Source organism: Globicephala melas, chromosome 15 (assembly GCF_963455315.2).
Source record: "Globicephala melas chromosome 15, mGloMel1.2, whole genome shotgun sequence".
Taxonomy (NCBI): Eukaryota; Metazoa; Chordata; class Mammalia; order Artiodactyla; family Delphinidae; genus Globicephala; species Globicephala melas.
Window position 1 is genome coordinate 46,680,273 of NC_083328.1, and position 26,701 is coordinate 46,706,973.

A 26,701-nucleotide genomic window follows, 5' to 3' on the forward strand; every position below is an offset into this window, starting at 1 on the left:
CTTTATTGGAGTATAATTGCTTTACAATGTTGTGTTAATTTCCCTTGTATAACAAAGTGAATCAGCTATATGTATGCATATATCCCCATATCCCCTCCCTGTTGAGGCCCCTCCCTCCCACCCTCCCTATCCCACCCCTCTAGGTGGTCACAAAGCACGGAGCCGATCTCCCTGTGCTATGCGCTTCTCACTAGCTATCTATTTTACACTGGGTAGTGTATATATGTCAATGCTATGCTCTCATTTTGTCCCAGCTTACCCTTCCCCCTCCCCTTGTCCTCAAGTCCATTCTCTATGCCTGCATCTTTATTCCTGTCCTGCCCCTAGGTTTATCAGAACCATTTTTTTTTTTAGATTCCATATATATGTGTTAGCATATGGTATTTGTTTTTCTCTTTCAAAAATGTAATTGATGACTGGGATTTGTTTGTCTTGGTCCTAGTAAAATGTCAGCAGTTCCTTACCTGAACAGAGTATAAACATTTTCACCAAGATGGGGACCATAGCAGACTTGGTCCATATATTTCCTGTCCACCATAGCCTTGAGATCTTAGATTAAAGGATGATGTCAGGTTAGTTAATTGTGTTTTCACATAATTGCAGCTTGCATCTCTGGAGGTACCATAAAAATAAGAATTTCCAGCAACTCTGAACAGAATTCAGAGAGCAACTCCCACCTGTTTCAAGACTACCACTTATCTCTCACCGGAGAAGTAAGAAACTAGATATGGTTCCTTCCCCACAGCCTGCTCTGTCCATCAGCTGCCTTCATTCCCCGTTGAAAGGAACTTCCTGGCCTGGCAGCTCATTGGCCCAAGAGTAAAGAAATTGTTGCTTAGCAACCAAGTCCTGACCCCTACAGACCTAAAAAGAGGAAGCTTGTGGACCAGCCACCTAGTTCTGCCTGTGTTACAGTAAGAAGGAGCTGCTTAGGAGAAAATGAAGCCCTTGTCCCTGCTAATAGAGATATTGATAATTCTTGGGGTCACAATTAAAAGTAAGTTTTTCTGTCCTTATGGTTCTCTATGAGCGGTTTTAGCACTAAAGGTGGAAGCTGATTAGAAAATCATATGTAACTTCACTATATTCCTAATTAACACTACTTTTGGATAACTACTTTAAAATATTCAATTAGGATAAATAGTAATGATACTCTTATTTAGGACAATACGTGGGAAGGATGTGTGTGTGTGTGTGTGTGTGTGTGTGTGAGTGAGTGAGAGAGAGAGAGAGAGAGAGAGAGAAGGAGAGAGAGAAGGAGTGGACTGGGAGAGATTGAGCAAATCTATGAGAAAAGGCTTACAGTAATTTTTATAGAGTAGGGATATTTGAGACAGGTTAAGTTTTGTTAAATCTAGAATATCATGAAGATCTAGTTCTAGAACTTTAAATGAAAAGTATAGAACTCAAAGAGTGGTAAAGTGCTTTAATTTATATTCTTATAGTCTCTTATAATCTTTCCACAATATCAATTCTACTTTCAAAGTTTCCATGATTCCTAACTAATTACTATCTTAAAATGGAAATTATTTTCCAGTCTTGTTTCTCTGGCCGTTTAGCGAGTTAATTTTTACCCAATCCTCAGATACTTTGCTCATCATGGATTCAATTTAAGGAATATTTATTTGCATTTAACCCAGGAATGCAAGGTTGGTATAACATCTGAAAGTTAGTTAATGTAACACACCACATCAATAGATCAAATGACAAAGACCACATGGTCATCTCAACTGATGCAGGAAGAGCACTTGACAAGTCAACTTCCCTTTTGTGTAGAAACACTCAACAAACTAGGAATAGAAGGGAACTTGTCAACCTAATAAAGTGCATCCTCAAAAAACTGGCACCTAATATATTTAATGGTGAAAGACTGAATGCTTTCCCCATATGGTCCGCCTAAGATCAGGAACAAGACAAGGTTGTCTACTCTTGCCATTCCTATTCAACATTGTACTGGAGGTTCTAGCCAAGGCAATTAGATAAGAAAAAGAAATAAAGATTGGGAAGGGAGAAGTAAACCTATCTGTATTTACCAAAGACATGATCTTATACACAGAAAATCCTAAGGTATCCAGTAAAAAACTATGAGAACTGATAAATGAGTTCAGCAGGGTTGCAGGATAAAAGACTAATAGACAAAAATTGATTCTATTTCTATACCATCACAGTAAACAAACCAAAAATGAAATTAACAATTTCATTTACAATAGCATCGAAATAGATAAAGTGCTTAGAAATAAATTTAACAAAAAAGTGCAGAGCTCATACTCTGAAACTGCAAAAATTGTTAAAAGAAATTAAAGAAAACTTCAATAAATTAAAATACTTCCCATGTTCATGGATTGGGAAATTTAATATTGTTAAGATGGTAGTAGTCTCCAGTTTGATCTACAGATTCAATATAATCCTATCAAAATCCCAGCTTACTTCTTTGCAGAAATTAATAAAACAATCTGAAAATTAATATGGAAATGAATGTTCTTCTTGAAAAAAAAGGATAAAGTTAGAGGACTCACACTTCTCAATTTCCAAACTTACTACAGAACTACAGTAATTAAGACAATGTGGTACTGGCATGAAGACAGACATATAGATCAATGAAATGTCATTGAAAGTTCAGAAATAAATCCTCACATTTATTGTCAATAGATTTTTGGCAAAGATGCCAAAACATTGAGTTAATGGGGAAGGGGAATAATAATTCTTCAACATATGGTGAGGGCATCTGGAAAGCCACCTATCTCATACTAGTTGGACACCTACTGCACACTGTATATAGAAACTAATTCAAAATGTGTCAAAGACCTAAATATAATAGCTAAATCTTTAAAACTCTTAGAAGAAAACATATACATAAATCTTTGTGACCCTATATTAGGTGATGATTTCTTAGATATGCCACCAAAAGCACAAGCAAAAAAAACCCAAACTGGATGTCATCAAAATTAAGCACTTTTATGCTTCAAAGGACATCATCAAGAAACTGAAAAGACACCCCACAGAATGGGAGAAAATGTTTGCAAATCATACATTCAATAAAGGTTTAGTATTCAGGATATATTAATAACTCTTAGAACTCATCAAAAAAATGACAAAAAACCCAATTTTTAAATGGGCAAAGGAATTGCATAGATGCTCTTCCATAGAAGCTATACAAATGTCCATCAAATGCATGAAAACGCATTCAACATCATTGGTCATTAAGAAAATGCAAATCAAAACCACAATGATATATTACATCATATCTATTAGGATGCCTATAATAAAAAACAAAAAAGGAAAATAGCAAGATTTGACAATGATGCAGAGAAATAAGAACGTTCACACATTGCTAGTAGGAATGTAAAATAGTACTGCCACTGTGGAAAACAGTTTGGCAGTTCCTCAAAAAGTTAAATTTAGAATTACCATATGACCCATCAATTCCACTACTAGGAACACACCCAAGAGAAATGAAAGCATATGTCCACACTGAAAATTTGTATACAAATGTTTATAAAAACATTATTTATTATATTTAAAAGGTGGAAACAACCTAAATAATGGATGAGTCGATAAACAAATTGTGGTGTATACATACTATGGAATTCAACCATGAAAAGGAATGAAGTACTGGAACATACTACAAGTTGGATAAACCTCAAAAACGTTATGATATGTGAAAGAAGCCAGATACAAAAGGCCACATATTATATGATTTTTATTATATGAAATATATGTGAAATATCCAGAAGAGGCAAATCCATAGAGACAGAAAACAGTTTAGTGGTTGCCAGTGGATGGGAGAAGAGATAATGGGGAGTTATTTAATGAATATAGAGTGAATTTCTGGGTTAAAGAAAAAGGGCTTTTTTGTTTGTTTTTTATTTATTTTTTTTTTGGCTGCGTTGGGTCTTCATTGCTGCGTGCGGACTTTCTCTAGTTGTGGTGAGCGAAGGCTACTCTTCGTTGCCGTGCACGGGCTTCTCATTGCTGTGACTTCTCTTGTTGCAGAGCACGGGTTCTAGGTTCACATGGGCTTCAGTAGTTGTGGCACTTGGGCTCAGTAGTTGTGGCTTGCAGTAGTTGCTCCACGGCACGTGGGATCTTCCCGGACCAGGGATCCAACTCATGTTCCCCTGCATTGGCAGGTGGATTCTTAACCACTGCGTCACCAAGGAAGACCCAAGAAAAAATTCTGAAACTAAAAAGAGATGGTGGTTGTGAATGCACTAACAGTCACTTAATTGTACACTTTAAAATGGTTACTTATATATTATGAACTTCACCTCAATTTTTTAAATGGTACGATGCTTTGGAAAGCAGCCTTGAAGTTCCTCAAAAGATTAAACATAGAATTACCATATGATCCAGAAATTACACCCTAGGTATGTATCCAAGGGAACTGAAAACATTCCCATGCAAAAACTTGTACACAAATGGCAGCATTATTCATAGTAGCCAAAAAGTGGGAAAAAACTAATGTTCACCAGCTGATGAATAATAAATATACTTTGTTATATCCATGCAATGGAATATTATTCAGCAAAAAAATAAATGAGGTACAATATGGATGATCATTGAAAATATTATGCTAAGCAAAAGAAACTAGACATAAAAGGCCACATATTGTGTGATTTCATACAGATGAAATGTCCAGAATAGGCAAGTCCACAGAGACAGAAAGTAGTTTGCTAGTTACCTAGAGCTGGGAGGTGTAGGGGATTTGAGGAGATTATGGCTAAGAGATTACTTTTGGGGTAATGAAAATGTTCTAAAATTAAGGTGATGGTTGCACAAATCTCTGAATATCCTAAAAGCCATTGACTTATAGGGAGAAAAAAAATATTTAATAAAAGTTACATGCCAGGAGTATGGGAAGAATATCTAAGACACAGTCCTTGTCCTTGAGTAGCTTAGAGTCTAGAACAAAAAAACAAGTAAACAGGGAATAAATTGTAAAGTGTTGTAGGTATTAAAATAGAGGCATTTATAAGATACTGTAGGGCACAAATCGGGGAGGCCAATTCTACCAGTGTGCAGAGCAGTCAGAGGGCTTCATAAAGGAAAGGACATAAACTGAATCTTGAAAGATTAGTGAGTGTTCACTAAGCAGGCAAAAGAGAACGAGAACATTTCAGACCAGGTAAAGGGAACAAAGACACAGAGGAATAAAAGAGCATGGTCTATAAATAAGTATGTCAGTTTGCTATGGTTTGGGATATAAGATGGAACACGGCAATTGATGGGGGGAGAGGTAGGCAAAGACTGTGTGATAGGCTTTGAAGTTTGGGCTTGATCCTGTGAGCAATGGGGAGTCATTTAAGGGTTTACTCATTGAAGAACATGAATAGACTTATGCTTTTTAAAAATGACTTTGGCAGTTGAGAGGTGGATGGATTCTAGCTGTACAACTCTAGTGACAATGTAAACAGTAGCAGACTATTGAATGGCCCAAACAAGGAACTATGAGGACTTAAACTATAGCGATAGCAGTGGGGACTGAGGAGTAGATGGAAAACAAGACTAAAGAGAATAGTGTCATAAGAGTCCAGAGTGGGAGCGTGCCATGAAGATGGGAACAGCCAATAGTGCCAAATGCCGGAGAGAGTAGGGGAAAGAGGTAAGAGCCAACAAGTGACCATTGGATTTAATAGCTGGAGAATCCACATTGCCCAGACAGTTTTATTAGAGAAGCAGGGACAAAATTTGATTTCAGTTGGTGGGAGTGAACAGGAGGAGAGAAAGTAGAGACAGTAATGATGAGTACAGAGCTCTTCCTGGATTATGACACGGTGCCAGGTTCAGATGCGTTTTCAACAGATCATTTACTGATTGCAGGTGTACAGAGACCCAAGGAAGTAGTTAGTGGGGGAGAAGACATTTGCTTTACAAGCTAGTGCTAACACACCTAAGGTTCATACATAAAATCAGCCCTTAACCCCACTCTATTTTTTCTCTGCCTACCTCTCTACCCCTACTTCTCAAGGCAAAACAGGTCTGTCCTTTTTCACTCACATGTACCTTGCAAGCTTGCATGTTGCCTTTTTATGCATTTTTTGCTTGATGCTCAATATACTTTGATTTCACCTCTGTAAAAATATTGAAAGAGGGATGATGCCATAACTATGTGATTTTCCCTGACTCTGCATTCACCTCAGGAAAGTTCTAAAATAGTTACCAACATTTTTCCCTTTTAGTAAATCCTCAGGAAAAAAGTAGTTGATGCTTATGGAAAGAATGAGCAATCTATCCCAAAGTGTAGCTTACAAAATGGAAATAAAACTAATAGTGTGTTTTTTCTGTATCCACCCTATCCGTCCAGATGCTGATTTAAGGTAGTATAAGGTATATAACTGAGGCAGAAAAAAGACATTGTCAGAAGTTCCAGCTCTAGATTGTCCAGGATTCAAGGTTTCTCTATCCTGTCTCTCTTTTCAGGAGTAATTTCTCACTGTCATACAAATTCTGCAATTAGAAAAAAATAAAGTAAAATTCAAGTGCAAGCTAAAATAGAAAGTTCATAACAACTCTGTCCCCTGATAGTCACCCACCCAGCAACCCTCTTCCTCAGTTGAAAAAGGCAAGTAGCTCATCGATCTCACACTAATCGGTGGTCAGAAAACAATTGCCTAGCAATCACATCTATATTCCTGGAGGGTCCAGAGAGAACCACATAAAGGCCAAGTCCTAGACATGTTGCAGTTGATTCTGGGCCTAAGCAGTACGAGCAGGCAATGTCTTACTGCTTCAGAAATGTACTTCCATTACCAGTTCTATTTTGAATAACTTTTGAAATCCAAGAATTTTAAATTACCTTAGCTTCCTTTCAGTTTTGTTTGTTTTTTAATAGAGTAGCTCTTTCTTTTTCAGTTAATTTTATTTATTTATTTTTTGGCTGCATTGGGTCTTCGTTGTTGCGTGGGGGCTTTCTCTAGTTGCGGCAAGCAGGGGCTACTCTTCGTTGCGGTGCGCGGGCTTCTCGTTGTGGTGCGCGGGCTTCTCATTGCGGTGGCTTCTCTTGTTGCAGAACACGGGCTCTAACCACGCAAGCTTCAGTAGTTGTGGCACACGGGCTCTAGAGCATAGGCTCAATAGTTGTGGTGCACGGGCTTTGTTGCTCCGCAGCATGTGGGATCTTCCCGGACCAGGGATCAAACCCATGTGCCCTGCATTGGCAGGCAGATTCTTAACCACTGCACCACCAGGGAAGTCCCTCAGTTCTTTATATTATGCCTCTAAACAGGGAAAGAATAAATTGTCAGTATCTGGAGCATCTTTCCTTGCAGAGAAGCAGGAGGGAGCAGGTGTGTCATGGTGGGACCATTGACTACTAGAGAGAAGTTTGATTTCTGTGTTATGTTAGGGATCAGTAAGGAAGCTCATTTCTCCTTTGTGAATTGTCCCAAAATATGTAAAGCTTTTCCTTGTATTCATATCCTAGAGTCACCTGAAAGGTTTCTATATTAACCAATTACTGTTACTCTTTGGAACCATCCAGTAGGACAGCACTCAGTGGGGAGAGGGCAGCCCTCAACCTGGAGATCTCTGGGAGAATAGACGCCCCTGCTGAACCCATGAATGCCCTTGCATCAGCTTTATTTCTGATTGCTCAGTTAGCTTTGAGGAACTAACCTCTTCTGCCATGTCCTTTTGTCATACCAGAAATCACTCTTCCCAATTCTACTTGATTTTGTCCATGCAGAGACTCATAATCCACTTCTACTCCATTTTCTCCATGCAAAGACTCTCATGTCTCTCTTATCACATAACTACTCCAAGAATTCTCTCTGCCAGTAATAGCCCTCTACTTGCTCCTAACTGATTCTAAGATCTACTCCCCATCTATTGAGACTGCTTTCTCAAAGAACACCAATAGCCAATGATTACCAATCCAGTGGCTCTTACTGTTCTTACTACTTAAACTCTCAGCAGCATTTGACACTATATTCTTTCCCCTCTACCTCTGTAGAATCTTCTTAGGCTCTTTCACTGGCTTGTTTTCCTCAACCCTCCCTTTAAATGCTATGCCCAAAGTTCAGTGCTTAACTCTCTTGCTCTTCATATTCTATGCTTCTGGTGCTCTCTCCCAAGCCCCACAGCTTCATTTACCTGTGTATTTACACCCTAGACCTTCCTCTGAATCTCCAGGCCTACGTATCAGCTGCATGATGGTCATGAACAATGTATGGTCTGCGAACATCTTAAATTCAACATTTCTTCTCAGAGTTAGTTCCTCTTGGACTTCCCTGGTGGTCCAGTGGTTAAGACTCTGGGCTTCCACTGCAGGGGGCACAGGTTCGATCCCTAGTCGGGGAACTAAGATCCTGCATGCCTCAGAGCGCAGCCAAAAAAAAAAAAGTTCCCCTCCTATGTTTCTTCTCTTCTTAATGACATCAACATCCCTCCCAGCTCCCTTGGTTCTCAAGTGTAAAACCTGCAAATTATATGATCATACAGTTAATAATGCACTAATTATCATCTAATTCAATGTTTTTACAGATGATAGGAGTGGCGCCCAGAGTGGTGAAATTAATTCCCAAGGGTTATTTTGCAAGGCCAGTTCTGGAGCCAAAATCTCCTAATCCTTTATGATTATTCATTCCTTTATTCCTTCACCAAATCCTGTCAGTTCCACAGTGCTTCTCCCATCTATACATTTTCACCATCTCAATTTATAGTCTTATTTTTGTATTTTTTATTTATATTACTGCACTTCTAACTTTCCCCTCTCTTATTCACAGTACAGTACTGTGGGAAATAATATTCCTAAACCCCAGATTCGATCATGATTTTCCCTGTTTCAAGCACCTACTTTATACAGAATAAAGTTCCGACATCTTGTCCAGCAGTCAAAATCCTATGCAGTTAGATCTGAACTTCCTTTATTTCAACCAATTCAAACTATGAGCTACTCAGTATACCTAACTCTCTCACTTCCACATCTTTCTCCGTCTGTTCTACAGACGGACGGTTTGCAGGAATGGACTGTCATTCCATCTTCTTCCCCATCACCACCATAGATCCACAGCATAACATCCTACTAATCTTTTAAAGTCCATTTCAAGTTCTACTCCTCCAAAAAAAGCTTTCCCAAGCCCTTCCTCATAGCACATTGTGCCTTTACTTTCTTATGCATCACAGTTTCACAACTGAGTTAGTTTTTAACCCTTCTCACTATATTATCAACTACCTGAATGCAGAAATTGTGTTTTACTTACCTTTAGTATTTCCTATAGCACATTGCAGAACTTGGCATATAATAGATGCTCAGTTGGCACTTGTAAAATAGAATAACTAACATCTGTGTAATACTTTGAAATTTGTAAAATACATTCCCAAAACCTGTGGAGTAAGTCATGTAAGTATTTTTATCATTCTAAATTTACACATTTTCAAAACTCTGAAATATAGAGTTTAGTAAAACCTGAATCCTCTAATAGGAACCAAGCTTTGTTTTTTGTTTTTTACTCCCTATCACCTGTTTGTTATGCTAAGTCTGTATTCTTCAAAGTAGACTTCTGAGGGTATTTGCCTTATTATCATATTTACTTGCCTCAGGCTATTTCTACATACTACCAAACAGCTAGATGAAAAATAAAAATGCAATCAATCTTCCAAATATTTTAAAATGTGGTATACATATGTTTGTTTCTGTATAGAACAAACAGCTAGGTGATTGATTTGCATTATTTACTTTTCAACCAGTTGTTTCGGCAGTGTGCTGATTATATAAACTCCAACAGTGGCGTTTTCTCAGTTTTTTGTTGATTTTGTAATTTTACTGCCATCTGCAATTTTTTTACAGTAGCCATCTAATTTTATTTATATAGTTTATTGCCAATGAGATATGGTAGGCAAGAAAAACTGGTTTCTTTTAAGTCTTCTTTAAGCCTGCCCCACAGACTTGGAGCCAAGGTTACATGGGATTGAAGAAATATTCCCAAATTGGAAAAAGTCCTGTAATGTACACCCTGCAGCTTCCCTCATAGAAGAGTTAAAAACAAAAAAACCCCAACTCATCAGCTCTGAAATACAAGTGCCTTTGATGAAAAAGGAATTAGGAATACCTAAAAGACAAGAGATAGAAATGGATTGAAAGAAGAAACTTTTGCCCAAAAATGTACAAAAGAGAATATGGCTAGAAAAAAATGTACAAGTGGGTTCAGGAAAAAGGGAAGGAGCCCCAGGGCAAAAAGAAAGGGTTGGTTGAAAACAACATTAGGAGCAGCCTAGCAGTTCTGACCCCTACTCCCCTCATCACTACATGGCACTACCACCAGATACAAAGGAAAAGTCAGCACTTTGATTTCTGGTAACAAAAGCCTAGGTGACTAGGTTATTTGGACCAACCCTCCCACTAAAAACATATGACACAAAAATATACGAAAGTCTTAAATTTATCAAAGAGTTGAGAAGTTAGTAAAGGACTACCAACAAAAAAATCTACAGAATTGCTGGAATGCAGAGAAGTAAACACAGAGCACCTGAGCAGGGCCTGGGCTTGCCTTACCCTGGTCCCAGCCCTGTACCTGAATATCAAAACAGCTTTTGCCCTGAACAAGATAAACTTCGGCTTTGGTTTTAGTGGCCTCACAAAGCAAGAAGGACGGAACTGTAGTCCTCAAGACCTGTTAAAGGTGAGGCATCTAATAAGAAACTTGTTCATCATTAACCAAAGTCCATAAAGTGCTATACTCATAGGATAAGGGCAGACCAGAAGTAAATACACCCCTTCCAAAGTCCAGGGATCTGCAGAGAGCTTGACACTTAGCAGAGCACAGAGAAAAGGAAAAGGATAAATTACATTTCTGAGAAGTTATGGTCTCAGGCCAGCCCTCCTGGAGATTTACAGCCTTGGTAATCCCAGGTATCCTGAGCCTAGAACTAGATCTAAGATGGTCCTGTACCGTAGTGCCCTAGGCACTTGGCAAAAGCAAACTCATGTTCTCCCCACAGGAAGGCAACTTCATTGTAGGTCTCAAAGAACCCACTCAGATAAGGTTTTCAGTACATAATAAAATTAACTAAGCACACAAGGAGACAAAGCACCATGAAGCAGGGGCATTTTGGGGTGGGTATTTGGGCCAGAGATGTAGGATACAGCTGCAAGTGGCTAGTGATACTCAAGCAGCCTGTATTCCAGAAGACTAGCTCCTGTCACATCCTGATATCATATCCTACAACACTCCGTTACTAGTGGCAAGCTGAGGTAATTGTTATAGCATTCACAGACAGGTTAAGAGGGAAAATCCAAGTCCAACATGAATACAATCAAGAATCACCAAACATTTGAGAAAAACTACCACCATGAGAGAAAAGCATCAGCCTAAACACACACACACACACACACACACACACACACACACACACCCTGATAACACCTGAGGAAATAGAACAAGTAGAACAAATGGTTGAAAACTAAAACATAAAACGATTGTCATAAGATGTATTTAGAGAGGTTGCTATATCCTTGAAACAAGAGCAGGTCTAAAAGATGAGCTATTTTGGAAATGAAATAAATAATGGTTAAAAAAAAAAAGCCTCAAGGGTAAATAGCAAAATTGAAGAGCAACCTGGAGGCTCAAAGATCAAACTGAGAAATTCTCTTAGATCACACTGCAAATGGACAGAGAGATGACATGTATAAAATAAAGGTTAAAGGCCTTGGAGGAGCCACCCAAAAGTTACAAATCCACATAATGGGATTTCCAGAAAGAGAAAATCAAAGCACTTAGAAAAAGAAATAAAGAAATCAAATAAAATTCCCCAGATCTGAAAAACGACTCAGATTTTTAGATTAAGTGCCACTGAGTGCCAAGCAAGAAGACTGAGAAAAGACCCACTCCTAGAAAATAATGGCAAAATCTTAATATTTCATGGCTAATCAGAAAATCCTAAAGGCTTCTAAAGAGAAAAAATACATTATTTATAAGTAATAAAAGCACCATGTTGACTTCAAATTCATTAGCAACATTGGGTGCAAAAAGATACTAGAGAAATATTTTCTTAGTATTGAGGTAAAATGATTTTGAATCTAGAATTTTATAATCTGACAAACTATCAGACAAGTGTAATGGCCAAATAAGATATTTACAGACAAGAGAGGATTCAGAAAATTTACCATCCACAAATTTTTAGCTGAAATATTGACTTGAAGATATGCTCCAGCAAAATAAAACACAAATTCAGGAGGAACACCAAAAATCAATGGTAAGCAAAGAAATCTTTAAGACTTATGATTACTCTAAATAAATGTTCATTTTAATTTAAAAAAATATAACAATCACAAATTCATTAAAAAAATTCCTTTCACAATAGTGACAGAAATTATAAAATAGGTAGGAATCAATTTAATTAAAGTGAAACAAGACATACATGAGTAATAAAAATGAAATTTTTCTGAAGACCATTAAAGAGAAAAATCAAAATAAATTAAGGCTATAAACCTGAATGGATCTCAATATTGTAAATATGGCAGGTCTTTGTAAATTAACATGTAAATCCAATGCAATCCCAGTGAAAAGATCAACACATTTTTAAATGAATCTGACAAACTTATTCTAGAATTTATCTAGAAAAGAAATTATGCTAGAATCCCCAAGTTAAGTTTTTAAAAGAGGAACGATGAGAGTGTGTTTTGTGTATGTGTGTGTGTGTGTATCTGCACAGAGAGGTTCTTGCCCAACCAGATTGTAAAATATGCAATTATAAATCTGCATTAATTGGAGTATTGGCAGAAGAATAGACAGATCAAGAAAATAGAACAGAGAGGTTTCAAACAGGATTTGAAAAATAGTTTTGAATGTGAAGTTAAACCTGATTATGGAGGAAACTGGAAGTCAAAATAGGAAGTTAGTCTTTGTACAATAAGACTTGTGGGTTTCTAAGCAGATGTATGCCTTGCTGGAAACAGTAGTTGGGGAAAATTATTCTGAGGGTAGATGTAAGTTAGATTAAAATTAGAATAATCATGATTAAATCCATTAGGAAGCTGTTATAAGAATGCAGGCACGAAATGATGAGGGTCTGATTTATGCTGTGCTTTCCACAGGGAACCAAATACTCACCCCCACAAAAATCCCTTTGGCAGAATTTTCTCTGGACCTTTGTAGGTACCAGACCTCACTCTTCTAACTCCTACATTTCCAGAGTTGTTTACTCATTTCTCGCTCATCTACACTTCTATTCCCACCCTGGCCTGCTCCCATGATTTTAGTCCCAGGTTTTGGAACTGTCCTTGTTGCCAGGTTGTCTCTCATCACTTGTCTCACTTCTGCCAGCCTGGATTCCTTCTCTGGATTCTCCTGTTACCTGTGTTTTTCTGCTTTCCAGCCATCACAGTTTGATTCCCAGGGTTTTACTTCTTAAGTGGCCGCCTGTCCCAGAATCAGTACCTTATTGTTTCCTAGCTCCTGACCTCCTGCACTCACCATCTGTCCACTTCAAAGTCTTTGCTGACCCCACTCAGCTCTTAGATCATGCCAGAGAGAAAAGGTGAGGATTGAGCATTAAGAAATACACAGTCGTTAGTGGATATAAAACCAAAGAGGAACTCTAGAATAGGGGTTTGAAAGGAAGAACGATATCCAGGATAGTGTAAAGTTACAGAAACCAGTGTACTGCACAGAATCTAAAAGAAAGTTTGGAAAGGAACCAATGGTTAATATTTTTATACCAAATGAATCAGGTGAAGGTCTAAGTGAGGCATAATGCACCATTTTAGAGAACTAGGACAGGAGAATCAATAAAATACTTCTGTTTAGTTTCATTTGTCAGTGTTGTGTGAACAAAGAATCAGATTTTATTTGGCTTTAACTCCCCAGGCAGATCCCCCATAAAATACAGAAGTGTTTTTTCATAACTTCAGTCAGTAAAAGAACAGTCACATTAACTGGTGTCCCAATGTTCATTTAAAGGAAGATAAACCGTGTCCTGGAAAGAAAGGAGGTGAGCAACGTTGGGGGAATTCATGGTAAAGCCAGGAGTTAATGTATATCAGGCCTTTCATGAGAAAGTGGATCTGAAAAGAACTGTGATCAAGGCAATATTGGGGGATATTATTTTTTTCTAATCCTTTTCTCAATGCTATGAATATATTATATACGATTTATTTTGGCATCATTTATTGGTCTAATGTGGCTTCTGAGAAGTGAGAATTCTATCCAAGGAGTCCTCGTAGGCTGAAGAAACAGGCTTATTTCAGTTATCAATTGCTGCATAACAAACATCCCAAACTTAGAGGTTTGAAACAATGATTTATTATTTGTCATAATTCTCTTTCGGGTTGACTAGGTGATTTTTCTGCTGGTCTCATCTGGGATCACTCATGCAGCTTCACTCAGCTGGTGATCAGTGGAGACAGCTGGGTCTCTCTCTCCATATGATCTATTACTCCTGGCATGATAATCTCAAGGCATTTTTCCAAGAGGGTAAAAGAGGCTTAAAGGTCCAAGCACTACCCTTGGAAGTTAAACAGTGTCATCTGCCACATTTCTTTTGGCCAAAGCAAGTCACAAGGACAACCCATTCAACGAGTAGGGAAAATAATCTCCATCTCTTGATGGGAGGATTGGGCAAAGTCACATCGTAAAGGGGTATCAACGTGGGTAACGGTGATTCACTGGGGACTGTTGTTGTGACAATCTACAACAGTCTAACCTTAGACCTCAATGATTCACATCTCTCTCATGTGATTCTCCCCCTTCCAAAATTGTCCAAATCTTATCCAATTATAGCATCAGGTTCAAAATCCATGATCTCATAATCTGCATCAGGTCAAGATGTCAATGAGGCTCCTTGGTGCAGTTTTTAGATTCAGACACCTATGAACTAAAAAGGCAAGTTACCTTCCCATTACCTCAGGCACCCAACGTACACTGGAGAGATAGAAAAACCACACTACAGTAGACACTGATGTTCAAAAAAGGGGAAGGGGAAAATGTACAACAGCCACTGGTCCATGACAATTTGGAAATCCAGCCAGGTGCGTGTTGTCAGGTTTCTATACTCCAGGAGTAGACAGTGTTGCTTGATTGGAGTATATTCCTAATCTTTTGTTCTTCTGGGTTCTGGGCAACAACCTCTCAGCTCCTGGCTCTGTCCTCTTGGTTGTCCTTCCTTCTCCGTAAGAAATGACCTGTGTTTGTAGGTGAGAAGCTTTCTCATCCTTCTTCCTACTCATTGAAAGATAGAGGCCCAGAAACCTCTTTTTATTTTGAACTATCTCAATCTCTTTTACTCTAAGCTAGTACTGTTTTTTCAACACAACTCTTAAAAATTTTGTGGTTTTTCTATAAAGCTGTTGGGGTTCACTCCATGCCCCCAGAAGGCGTATGGATAATTCTTTTGGAGGCAATGAGCTGTAGTGCTAGTTTCTTCTTTACTATTTCAAAATTCTTCTTTCTCAATGGGGGATAATAAATTAAAGCTCTTGTGTACATAAAATGGTGTGTTTCACATTATGCAAATAGACATACCCTGTAAAATTTTGTGCATAAATCAATTTTTTATAAAGACAATGGACTGCATGTCATTGTAGAAGCTTGCCATTCAGTCTATTGTGAATCCTTTGGTAAAGTTGGGAGAGACAGTGGAGTAGAAAGAGGGATAGCTCTGGAGTCAGACCTGCATTTGAATCCCACTCTGCCATGTGACCTTGGACAAGTTACTTATGCTCATTTGATGTCAGTTTCCTCATGAGTAAAATAGAAATACAAATATTCTGTGCTTACTCCTTAACAACCCAGCTTCTGTGCTGGGTTGTTAAGGAGACCAGAGCTAAATTATGCAAAGCAACTGGCATATAATAAATTATAGCTAGATTACAGATGTAGAAAATAAACTTATGGTTACCAGGGGATAAGGGTGGGGAAGTATAAATTGGGAGATTGGGATTGACATATACACACTACTATATGTAAAATAGATAACTAATAAGGACCTACTGTATAGCACAGGGAACTCTACTCAGTACTCTGTAATGGCCTATATGGGAAAAGAATCTAAAAAAGAGTGGATACATGTATATGTATAACAGATTCACTTTGCTCTACACCTGAAACTAACACAACATTGTAAATCAACTATACCCCAATAAAAATTTTTAAAATAAATAAATTAATTAATTAAAGCTAGAGCTACAATTCTAGAGCTGAATAAAACTTGAGTCCCCTTCCAAAGCTGACTCCATATCAAAACTTTTTGATGGTATATTCTGTTGTATGTATATTTATTTATTTATTTATTTATTTGGATGATATACTACTGATCTAGTATATTATAAAAGACACCACAAAAGTAGAAATTATAAAGGAGATTTTTTAAATCACACATAAGTAGTTCTAATATATTCATCCTGCACGCAGTGGATTGTGTTTTTCTCAGGGAGTGCTGAAATTTGTGGCAATATCAATATTCACATAGAGGGAAGTGATGAAACAGTGGGACAGGTCTCCAACAATCACCAGTGTTTCTCAATTGATATAAAAACCTACAAGAAAGCATTGTGCAAGGTACTATTTGAAGCAGAATGGTTCCCCCAGTAGCCAATCAAAAGTTTGTTTTCTCTAGGTGAAAACCTAGAAGCCTGATATTTAGGAAAGAAACACATTTTTTAAATGAGTTTCAAAGGAGGTCTTTTTTTATTGTGCAACTTCTGCTGTAAATAATAACCAACTACCTTTATCTTCTTTTTATGTTTTAAGCTATTAAATAGTTTGTTCCTTCAGTTAGATTATTGCACCTCCTCCCATTTCACTAATTCTTTTATCTGCATTTATTCTACCTTTGATAACTGCTTTTAGCCCTGTAATTTTCATGACAGTTTGATTTTCTGGTCCAGTGTATAATACAATTTATTCCATTTAATATCCATAATTTTCTTCTCTTATTCTAATACACATGACACTTCCTACTTCTTATTCTGTGTCTGTACATTCTGTGCATACTAACTCTAATTTTATTCTCTGTACTTTGGAGAATATAATAATGGGAATATACCAAATCACATTGCTTTTTCTAGTTTACTTTTTCTAGTTGTGATAATGGAATTTTTAAATTAGTAGACGTTTGCTGTGACTGTAATATCAGTCACACTGTCTGATTTCCAATACACAAATATAATTAGACTAAGTAATTTGTTTTGAAGAAAATACCTTAATTCAGAAAGAAGTCATATTATAGGCAAAGCATTAATAAATTCTAACAGAGTATTAAGTCTTTAATAATGCTTTATTCACCATAGTCCTTTTAAAATACAAATTTACATGTACTATTATCTTGAAGGCATCTTAAGTCCTTTAAAGAAGTAGGCTTCATATAACAATAATAATAATATTATTATTTTTATTATATATGTAGCTAACTATTAAACATACTGAACATGTATTAAGTACTGTGCTAAATACGTTACATGGATTATTTCATTTGATTAGCATAATAAATTAATGAAGTAGGTATAAAATTAGGACTTGATCACAGTCCTGTGTGACTCAAAGTCTACACGGTGGGCCATGATGCTATGTTGCCTCTGATAATGAGTATACATGGCCCCAAAATTAGCACTTTGCAAACTTGGGATAAAGAAAGTTTCATTTGTAGTAAACATTTTTATTCTGGTAAAATTTATTTTACATCCTGAAGGTAAAGAGCAATCCTAATGTACATAATTGTATGAAATATATATAATCTTTAAATTTTTCATGTGCTTTATATTAATGCATTTGTCACCATGTTATTATTGGATTTTTATTTAGAATTTGCCAACTGTTTCTCTAATTTGACAGAAGACTAAATATCAAACAACCTAGGACCAGTTTCTTTAAGGACTGGCTTATGAAGTAAACATAATTGTGAGGCCAAGTGCTAAAGTTCATTAGTGAGAGAAAGAATGAAACATATCAAATTAATAAATAAAATGTCAGAGATAACATTAGAAAATTCATAACCTGCTCTTAAAGTACAAGCTCATGACTATTGGAAATATAAAATTTTGACTACCCTATATTTGTCTTGAGTCAAGTTCTTCAGTCTGTAAAATGTGAATGTATCACATACATGCATTTTTTTACTTCAGGAAATATGTGGGGTCACTTTTGCTGTGCATCAAATAATTTTTCAGTAATTGAAACTGAGCAATACTAACAAAGTAGTTGACGTGTCATGAGGTATCACCCCTTTATATCAGGTTTTCAAATTTTTATTTTTCTAAATATGTAAGTTAATAAATTTCAAGTACTGTGCAAAAATGAAATATATCAACAACTACATATGTATTCTATATGGTATATATAGTCTATTCTTCATAAAAAGATTCATTAAAAATTGCTTGTGAAAATTATTTGCTTAAATTTCAAAGCCTGATATAATTATACTACTCTACATTTCTCAGATATTTATATCATTCAACTATATTCATTTTTAGTATCTCTCTGCCATATGGATGAGTCTATAAAAATTTAAAAGACTGTATTCTCTCTTCTATGTTTTAATATTTTAATATTCTATGTTTTAATATTCTATGTTTTAATATTCTCTATTAATAGAATTAATATTCTCTATTAATAGATGGCTTTTATTTACCTAGATACTTTTTAATTAAATTCTAGCTCAGAAAGTTTTCAGCTGTTGTAATTAACTCCATTATTTGTAGAACTCTTTCATGTTATCTCAATTTCATGATGCTTGATTAAAGTATTTAGATTATGTCTGGTGTCAAGTTACATCTTTAAAAATTATCAGTAAAGGAATTACTTTGTAACACACTATTAGTAACTTTAAACTGTATATTATTTTAAATTATTATTTTTAGAATTCTAAGTTATCCCAAAAGTTTTTTAACAAGAAACTGTAGTGAATTTTTAAAAAGAAAATGTTTTCATATTTTATAAAAATGTTTGTATATTGCAGCTATCGAAGCAGAAAAACATAATAAAAAGCAAAAAGAAAGAAATGTCACCACACAGGTAAATATTTTGCTAAATCATTATATTTTTCCAATACAAAATATAAGCTATAGGCACTATTACTAGTGTTTACTCAGCATGCTCAGATTTTCTTAAACAACTAATTATTGACTATTGTTTCTGTTCCTTTTTTTTCATTCTCAATCAATATTTTTTGTTCATTCATTCAACAAATATTTGTTCATTCCACTGTGAGAAGATAAGAATGTCATCAGGCCTGAGCCTTTCTATACACCATGGCCTGTCTGAGGTCCTAAATACTAAGACAAAAAGGGCACAGACCAGTCTGGCTTATAGAGCCACAGATGCTTATTAACCTTTATTAACCTCAGGATGTCTTCTGACATCTTCAAAGAATTTAACATTTTCAGTCTATTCTCAACCCAGCAATCAGCATAATCCTGTAAATGTTAAGTCATTTCCTTGCAACCATCTTACACCAATGTCTTGCCTAACAGACTCTGTGGTCTGGCCCCACTGCTTTTTCTCTGACATCACCTCCCTTACACACACCATTCTAGACACACTGGGCTCTGTGCTGTTCCTCAGAAACCCCAGATGTGTGCCCACATTTCTGTTCTTTCTGCCTGTAACATCCTTGAGCCCTGATATCCACATGGCTCCCTTCCCTCTCCTCCTTCAGGTCTTTGCTCAAATGTCATCTTTTTTGGAGGGTTCTTCCCTAGACATTCTATAAAGTTGCAATCACTCTAAAATCACTGTCATAACACCTTCTATCTCCCTTCCTTGCTGTATTTTTCCTCTCAGAATTACCATTATGTAACATAACATATTTTGTTATGTTTGTTGTCACTCTCCCTCCACTAGAATATAAACTCCATGAGAGCAGGGGTTTTTGTCTCTGTTGTTCACTGCTATTACCCCAATAACTAGAACAGTGCCTGGCACATAGCAGGCCCTCAGTAAATGTTAATTGAATTAATGAATAAATCTTAAATCCAGATTAAAGAAGTAAACTTTGAAAAAATGTTTATATAAATTAAAAACTCTCTACATTGCAGCATTTTCTAAACCTCTGCAAATTTAGCTTTTTCCCCATAACTACCACATCCCATAATTAGCAGTGGGATTGTTATCTGCAGAAATAGAAGTGACCTTGGCATAAAGTTCAGTTTGTCCTTGAACAGGTAGAGATTTAAGGACATCTGTTTCATCAGGTCATCTTGCTTTCCTTGTTATCTTATGATTTGTAGTGCCTGCCCAATAACATATAAAAGCCCCCTTTGGATTCGAGGACCTCTTTACTGCTTGGGACCAAGGATGCTGCTCAGGCCCATAAGCGTCCTCCCCAGTGAGATTAATAGATGAGGCCTATACAGTAAATATGGGAGAGGACCCCATCTCTACCCATGTACAGCCAAGCAAAATAGAAAACTATAAACTGTACTAGAGATCTTAGAATATTGGAAAACAATAGCACTATCTTCCTGTCAAAGATGGAAAACATGCCAGGGTGGCCTGTTTGTAAACTATATATCTCACTCAATTCCCCCAGAGTTTCTTCTTTTTTTACCTTCCTTAGCACCAACCTCGTAGAGCACAGACTGAGGAAGTGAAAAGACCAAAGACTGCAAATGATTCTAATGCAAAGTCCTTTACATCCATTCTATACTACAGCCAGGATCAAGTAACCTTAATTCACTCAACTTGCCATGTTGTTTCATGTCTACTTTGTAATAAATAGGATATTATCTGGCTGAAAACATTCTCTGCCTAGCTCTACCCCTACTATAGACATGGTAAATTCTAGTTATCTTTCATAATAATTACTATTTGCACCATAATTTTTTTAAACACTCACCTACGTATAGCTACTCTTTCCCTAGGTTTTCTCTTTCTGGCTTTATAACTCTAAAATCCACAAGAGTATCATCTACTCCTCCATCCCCCAACACACACTTTCTAAAAACACACATTCACACTTAACATAATGTTTAAAGACACTTTGTTTTGTGTTAAGGATCTAATACTTTCAGGAGTTCTGTGTATTACTTCCTTCAGTATTAAAGAATGATCATGATCACAGAGCGGGGGTAGACTCTCAGGTATCTAACGTCCTACCATGGAGTAACTGAGGCCGCACAATGTAGCAATTCAAGTGTATGGCTGAGGGACCATTATGACAACCACCACTACCAAGAGCAACAGTGAAAACTCTGAAAACAAGGAAAAAGTAGCCCAGCTCGCAGGATTGCACAGTTTCACCGGAGTTCCCAGAGTCCTCAGTTCCTTTCTCTGCTTCACCTAAGCAGACACATTCTGCTTGTTTTTGAGATTATTGTTATTGTTCTAATAGTTAGATTTTTTTTTTTACACATTTTGGTACCTTGATTTATGTCTTACAGTTATGTAATACTTTAAATTTTGTAAAATCCCTTCACATATACTATTCATTTCTCCTAACATTTCTGTGAAGGAAGTTAATTAGTTATTTAAATGGTTACTTATTAACCCCATTTTACGGATCAGAATAACCAAGCATGTTCAAATTTAAAAGATCTTTGTATTACAAATTTCATTCATTCAACACAATGCCTACCATGTACCAAATACAGTCACTGGAATCTGGAATTTCCAAAAGATTCTAATTTTTTTTTAGCTTTGTGAAACCTCCATTTGATACTGCTTAAACTTGATTGTGAGCTTCTAAAGGGTAAGAAGGTATCTTGTCAAACTTTTTTGCATATGGTAGATACTGTAAAGATTTACAGATTTAATTAAATATGGTGCTACCATCTAAGACTTTCACTATAAAATGGGTGGATTCTCCATCCCGTGGACTCTTATTTTTTTTCTAATCACCTATCTTGGTGTCATACTTCTCTAAATGCTGCCTTTACCTTCATTTTAACTGAAATCTGGTTGTCGCCTGAGAACTTCTTTCCCTGTAGCCCTCTTGGGAATTTTCTCCCATTGCAAAATAATATTGGTCCTAGTTGGGGTGGTCAGTATCCATCTTCCTCCTTATTGCTACATTCTCATTGGGAGAATAATAGGAGATGGGGACAGAGAAGTAGCCCATGGTCTTTGTCTCCAACTCTGCTCCTGTCATTGTTCTTAGAGACTTTAGTATCCATGAATTCTATCCTCTCTATTCTGTTATTTAGACCTGTTAGCTCCAAGAATTGCACACTCCTCTCTACTTCCATGGTCATAATCTGGACTATGTCTTTTTCAAATTAAAATTTCAAGTTTCCAAGTCTCTAATGACCCCTGATGCTTTCCAGGTTACTCCGTCAATACTTCAGTTCCACCAGGACCTCAAGTCTATTTGTCCCTTTTACTGCTCATCATTCCCCTCACATTCTCACTTCCCTTCTTACTTGACTTAGAGTTGGTGGCTCATCCCTACAGGACCACAGTTTCTTTTCTAAAACCCTTGGGAACAAGTATGTTACAGAATTCAAGGTTTTTTTAAAAAAAATTATGGTAAAATATACATAACATAAAGTTTACCCTCAAAACCATTTTTAAGTGTACAATTCATTAGTATTAGGTACATTCATTCACACTGTTGTGAAATCAAATTCCAGAACTCTTTTCATCTTTCAAAACTGAAACTTTATACCCATGAAATAATAACTCTCCACTCCTCCCCTACTCCCAGCCCCTGGCAACCACCGTTATAGTTTCTGTTTCTATGAATTTGATACTCTAGGTACCTCATATAAGTAGACACATACAGTATTTGTATTTTTGTGACTGACATTTCACTTAGCATAAAGTCCCAAAGGTTTATCCATGGTGTAGCATATCAGAATTTTCTTCCTTTTTAAGGGACAAAACAGAAACTCTAGTGAAAGTTATGAGGAAAAAGGTACTGAAATTAATGACAAAAAACAGGTTTCTAGGGTTACCTTTTGATTTTAACTACCTGTTTATCCCTTGTACCATGAATACTTAATACGGCTATATGTTTAACTATAATTTTTTCTGCTCCTTGCATGTAAAAATGCAGAATATAAATACTCTAATATGTATTGGTTCTTAATGTGCTCTTAAATTCAGAAAGCTACTCTTATAATGCATCTGCCAATTAATAGAAATGTTATATTAGCACTGTATTATTAGTATCACTGATGCTATTTTATTTTTCCCCTATTACTTTCTACTTCACCATTTTCCCACATTTCAGAAGTTATCTTTGGATAGCTGTCTACTGTTGTTATTTGGTGACTTTTGAAGGTAGATGTACAAATACACAATAAAATAATTAGTGTTGCCTTTGCCAAGAGAAAGAAATATTTTTACTGATGAATGAGTTATTTCTTCTATGTAAGAGGTAGTTATTGTTTTAATTTACAAGTGGCTATTGCCATATTTGCTTTATTTTAAAAAAACTTAAGCATGTTAGGAAAAAGTTTTCAATATTATTTTATATCCTTAACTGAATATAGTCTAGGAAAAATGAAAAATAATAAGATCATTACCAAAAATACATTTGCTTCAATTTAAGCATCTCATAAGTAAAATCTTACATTAAAGGAGAAAAACTACTAAATCAGTGAGCTTTTCTAATTTAAAAGTGCCAGTCATTTTTTCCATAAATATATATATACACATTTATTTAAGACCTAGAAAGCTCGAGTAATCTGTTACAACTTAAATTCCTTGTTAAAAACCATAATCCAGACAATCAGCTTCAATGTGTCTTTGTTATGTGTGTAAATATCTTCACTGTCTGATGAGTGATAGAAATTTTATAATATTTTATTTGTGTACTTTAATTCCATTTTAATTTGCTGTCTACCTTCTTCACTACGACCTAGGGTAGGGGTTCCCAAACTTTCACATGCATCAGAATCAGCTGGAGGACTTGTAAAAACACAGATTGCTGGACTTCACCCCCAGAGTTTTTGATTCTGTAGACCTTAAGTGGAGCTGAGAGAATTTGCTTTGTTTTCCTTCCACGGGAAAAGTCATGCCAACTTCCATAAGGCTACAGGCTGGACCAAGTCCTCCTACCTCAAGACCTTATGTGGCTGGGCTGCTAGCGCTTATTTTGCTCTCTCTGTCACAGCTCTGTAGCACCTCACTCATCCCCCCAACAGGGGCCACTAATGAGGAAGTGCTGAGCTAGTGTGGATTTGCCACTGCTCTCGTCCTCACTGATGATTTCAATAAGTTCTTACTTTTCATGTACTCTTTTCCCAAAGAGGTTTTTCAGCAGAATTTAGGACCTTACACAGTGCCAAGGAACAGTGACTGTTTTGGGGCATGTGAAATGGGGGGAAAACGGGACACAGATAGTTAAGGAAAGCAAGATACACCCTTGATTATTGAGCCCTAGGGAAAGTAAGTCTGACAGGCAAAGAATCCTTACCTTCCAGTTCTTCTTTAACTTCTCAGCTATCTCCCATTTGCAGGGAATGATTCTCACTTCCCATTCCATAGCAAACATGATTCACACTTATCCCCACTTAGACAAAAAACCAAAAATTTTTGTTTTCCATGTATATAGTCACACAACTTGGAGACATTACCACATGTATGTGTGTGGCGGTGTGAGAATAATTCCTTCCTCCACAATTCCTCCCTGCTCCCCATTCTTCTTCATCCCTGTAACTGGAATCTCCATCAACTCAGCTGGTCCAGCCAAAAAGCAAGAAGTTATCTTCAGCTTTGTCCTTGGGGATAAGCCTATATACAGTCCCTATCTGCACTACTTCCAAAACATATCCTAAATCTGCCCATGTAATTTATCTCTATTGCTTCTACACTCATCTGAGTCCCATCATCCCTCACCTGGTTGACTACAATAGTCTCTGAACTGTACTTTTTGTTCCCACCCTTAATCCTGTGCAATCTGCTCTTCACATGTCGGCCAGAATGTTCCTTCTTTCTAAAATTTAAATGAGAGCCTGTCATTTAAAACCCTCCAGTGTCTTCCTCTTGTCTTTATTCTTGTTGAATAAAATGTCAACTCCTTACCGTGTCCCTACATGATATGATCCCTACTTCTCTCTGTCTTTCTCTTTTGTAATTCTCCCCTTAGCTCACACTCCTTCAGTCACTGGGGCCTTATTTGCGTTCCTAGAACATACACGTTTGTCTCCACTTTAGAGCACTGGTACTTGCTATTCCCTCTGCCTGGAATGCTCTGCCCCATATCTAGGCAGGACTACTTTCCTGTCATTAAATTCTTGGCTACAAAGTCACCTCTTCAATGAGGCTTCTTGGACATCCAATCTAAATTACCTGTACACCAATCCCTCTTTACCCTGCATATCACTCTTTTTGACATCTCCTTGTTTTAGTCTCTTCATGGCATGTATTGATACATGATACTAAATTGTTTACTGGTTATTGTCTGTCTTCTCACAGACGAATGAAAACTCCATAAGATCAGAAAATTCTTCTGTCTTATTTGCCACTATGTGTTCAATTCCTAGAGGGTCTACTCAAATACTATCAGAGAACTTGTCCCTTACCATCCGTATCAAATAACACCAACTTCAATCAGTTCCATCCCCTTACTCTTGTCTTTTTAAACCTCCTTTTATCAGTTGACTCTTATCTTCCCCACCAGAACATCAGCTTCATGAGGACAAGGAATATTTTTGTTCGTGTCTATCTCCCCAGCTCTTAGAACAGGGTCTGAGGTAGACACTCAATAAATACTTGTTATTGAGTTATATAATCTTCAGATGCTTTTAAGAGTTAGAGGAAGGCTCTCTGTCTGCCAGGGCTCCCTGATACTAGCTCCAGCTGGCTATTGTTCTGCCCACTCCTACTAGGCGAGAAAGGAATCTAAATCAGGAAAGAGCCTCTGTAGAAGGAGGATATAGAAACACCAGATAAGCAGAGGCATTTGCCAAGCTTTACTGCCTCCTCAACTTAGCTGTTGGCTATTTTTGAATTGAAAAATTCAATTTCTTTTAATAGCAATAATATATGATAATCCCATTGTACCAAAGAATGCTGGAGGCCCATCGAAGTCCATGTTCTCTTCTTCATGATACCCAGATAGATTATATTTCCCAACTCCTCTTGCAGTTGGGTGGGGCCATGTGACAGCTTCAGCCAATGGAAAGTGACTGAAAGCAGTGTGTGCCACTTCTCGGTCTGGCCTATAAAAGAAAATTGAGCAAAGCAAACCAAATGAAACAAAGCAAAAAACAAAACAAAACAAACAAACAGAAAACGCTTTCTGCACAAGATCTTCTGTGCTCTTTCCCTTTCTGTCTGCTAGATATAAATACTCTGCGAAACCTTGGAATTCACATGTTGAAGCTGGCACAGCCTTTATCTGCCCAGGTCCCTGAATGAAAGCACAGAGCAGAGCTGCCACTGACTTGAACACCTGGTTATTGCAGAGCAGCCACTGAGCCATCATACACTATGGGTCCATTTGTTAACATACAATCTTTGTCACATACTTATACTTTTAAAAAATTCATGCTTATGTGAAATTCAGATTTAACTGGGCACCCTGTATTTTCTGTTGCTGAACCTGGCAACCCTACAATAAGAAGAATCACGTTTAAAGTCCTCATTTATCCATACAGAAACTTGTATATGAATGTTTATAGCAACATTATTCATATAGCCAAAAGGTAAAAACAGTCCAAATGTCCATCAGCAGGCAAATGGATAAGCAAAATGTAGTATACCCATATAAAGAATAATATTTGGCCATATAAATGAATGAAGTGCTGATACATACTACCACATGGATCAAACTTGAAAACATTATGCTAAGTGAACGAAGTCAGTCACGAAAATTCATACACTAT

General features: G+C 36.8%; 1 protein-coding gene across 6 annotated transcripts in view; it reads left to right on the forward strand.

The window, feature by feature from the left end:
* SEL1L2 (SEL1L2 adaptor subunit of SYVN1 ubiquitin ligase) overlaps nt 1-26,701 on the forward strand; it is a 118,382-nt gene that overhangs the window by 5,283 nt on the left and 86,398 nt on the right. For 3 of the 6 annotated variants that reach the window (XM_060284611.1, XM_070043594.1, XM_060284612.1), the window contains exon 2: nt 18,889-18,944. The gene's annotated coding sequence lies outside the window, so the exon portion shown is untranslated. Of the gene's footprint in view, nt 1-18,888; nt 18,945-26,701 lie in introns of those variants that run through there. The other 3 variants (XM_060284613.1, XM_030872658.2, XM_030872659.2) reach the window with 1 other exon arrangement.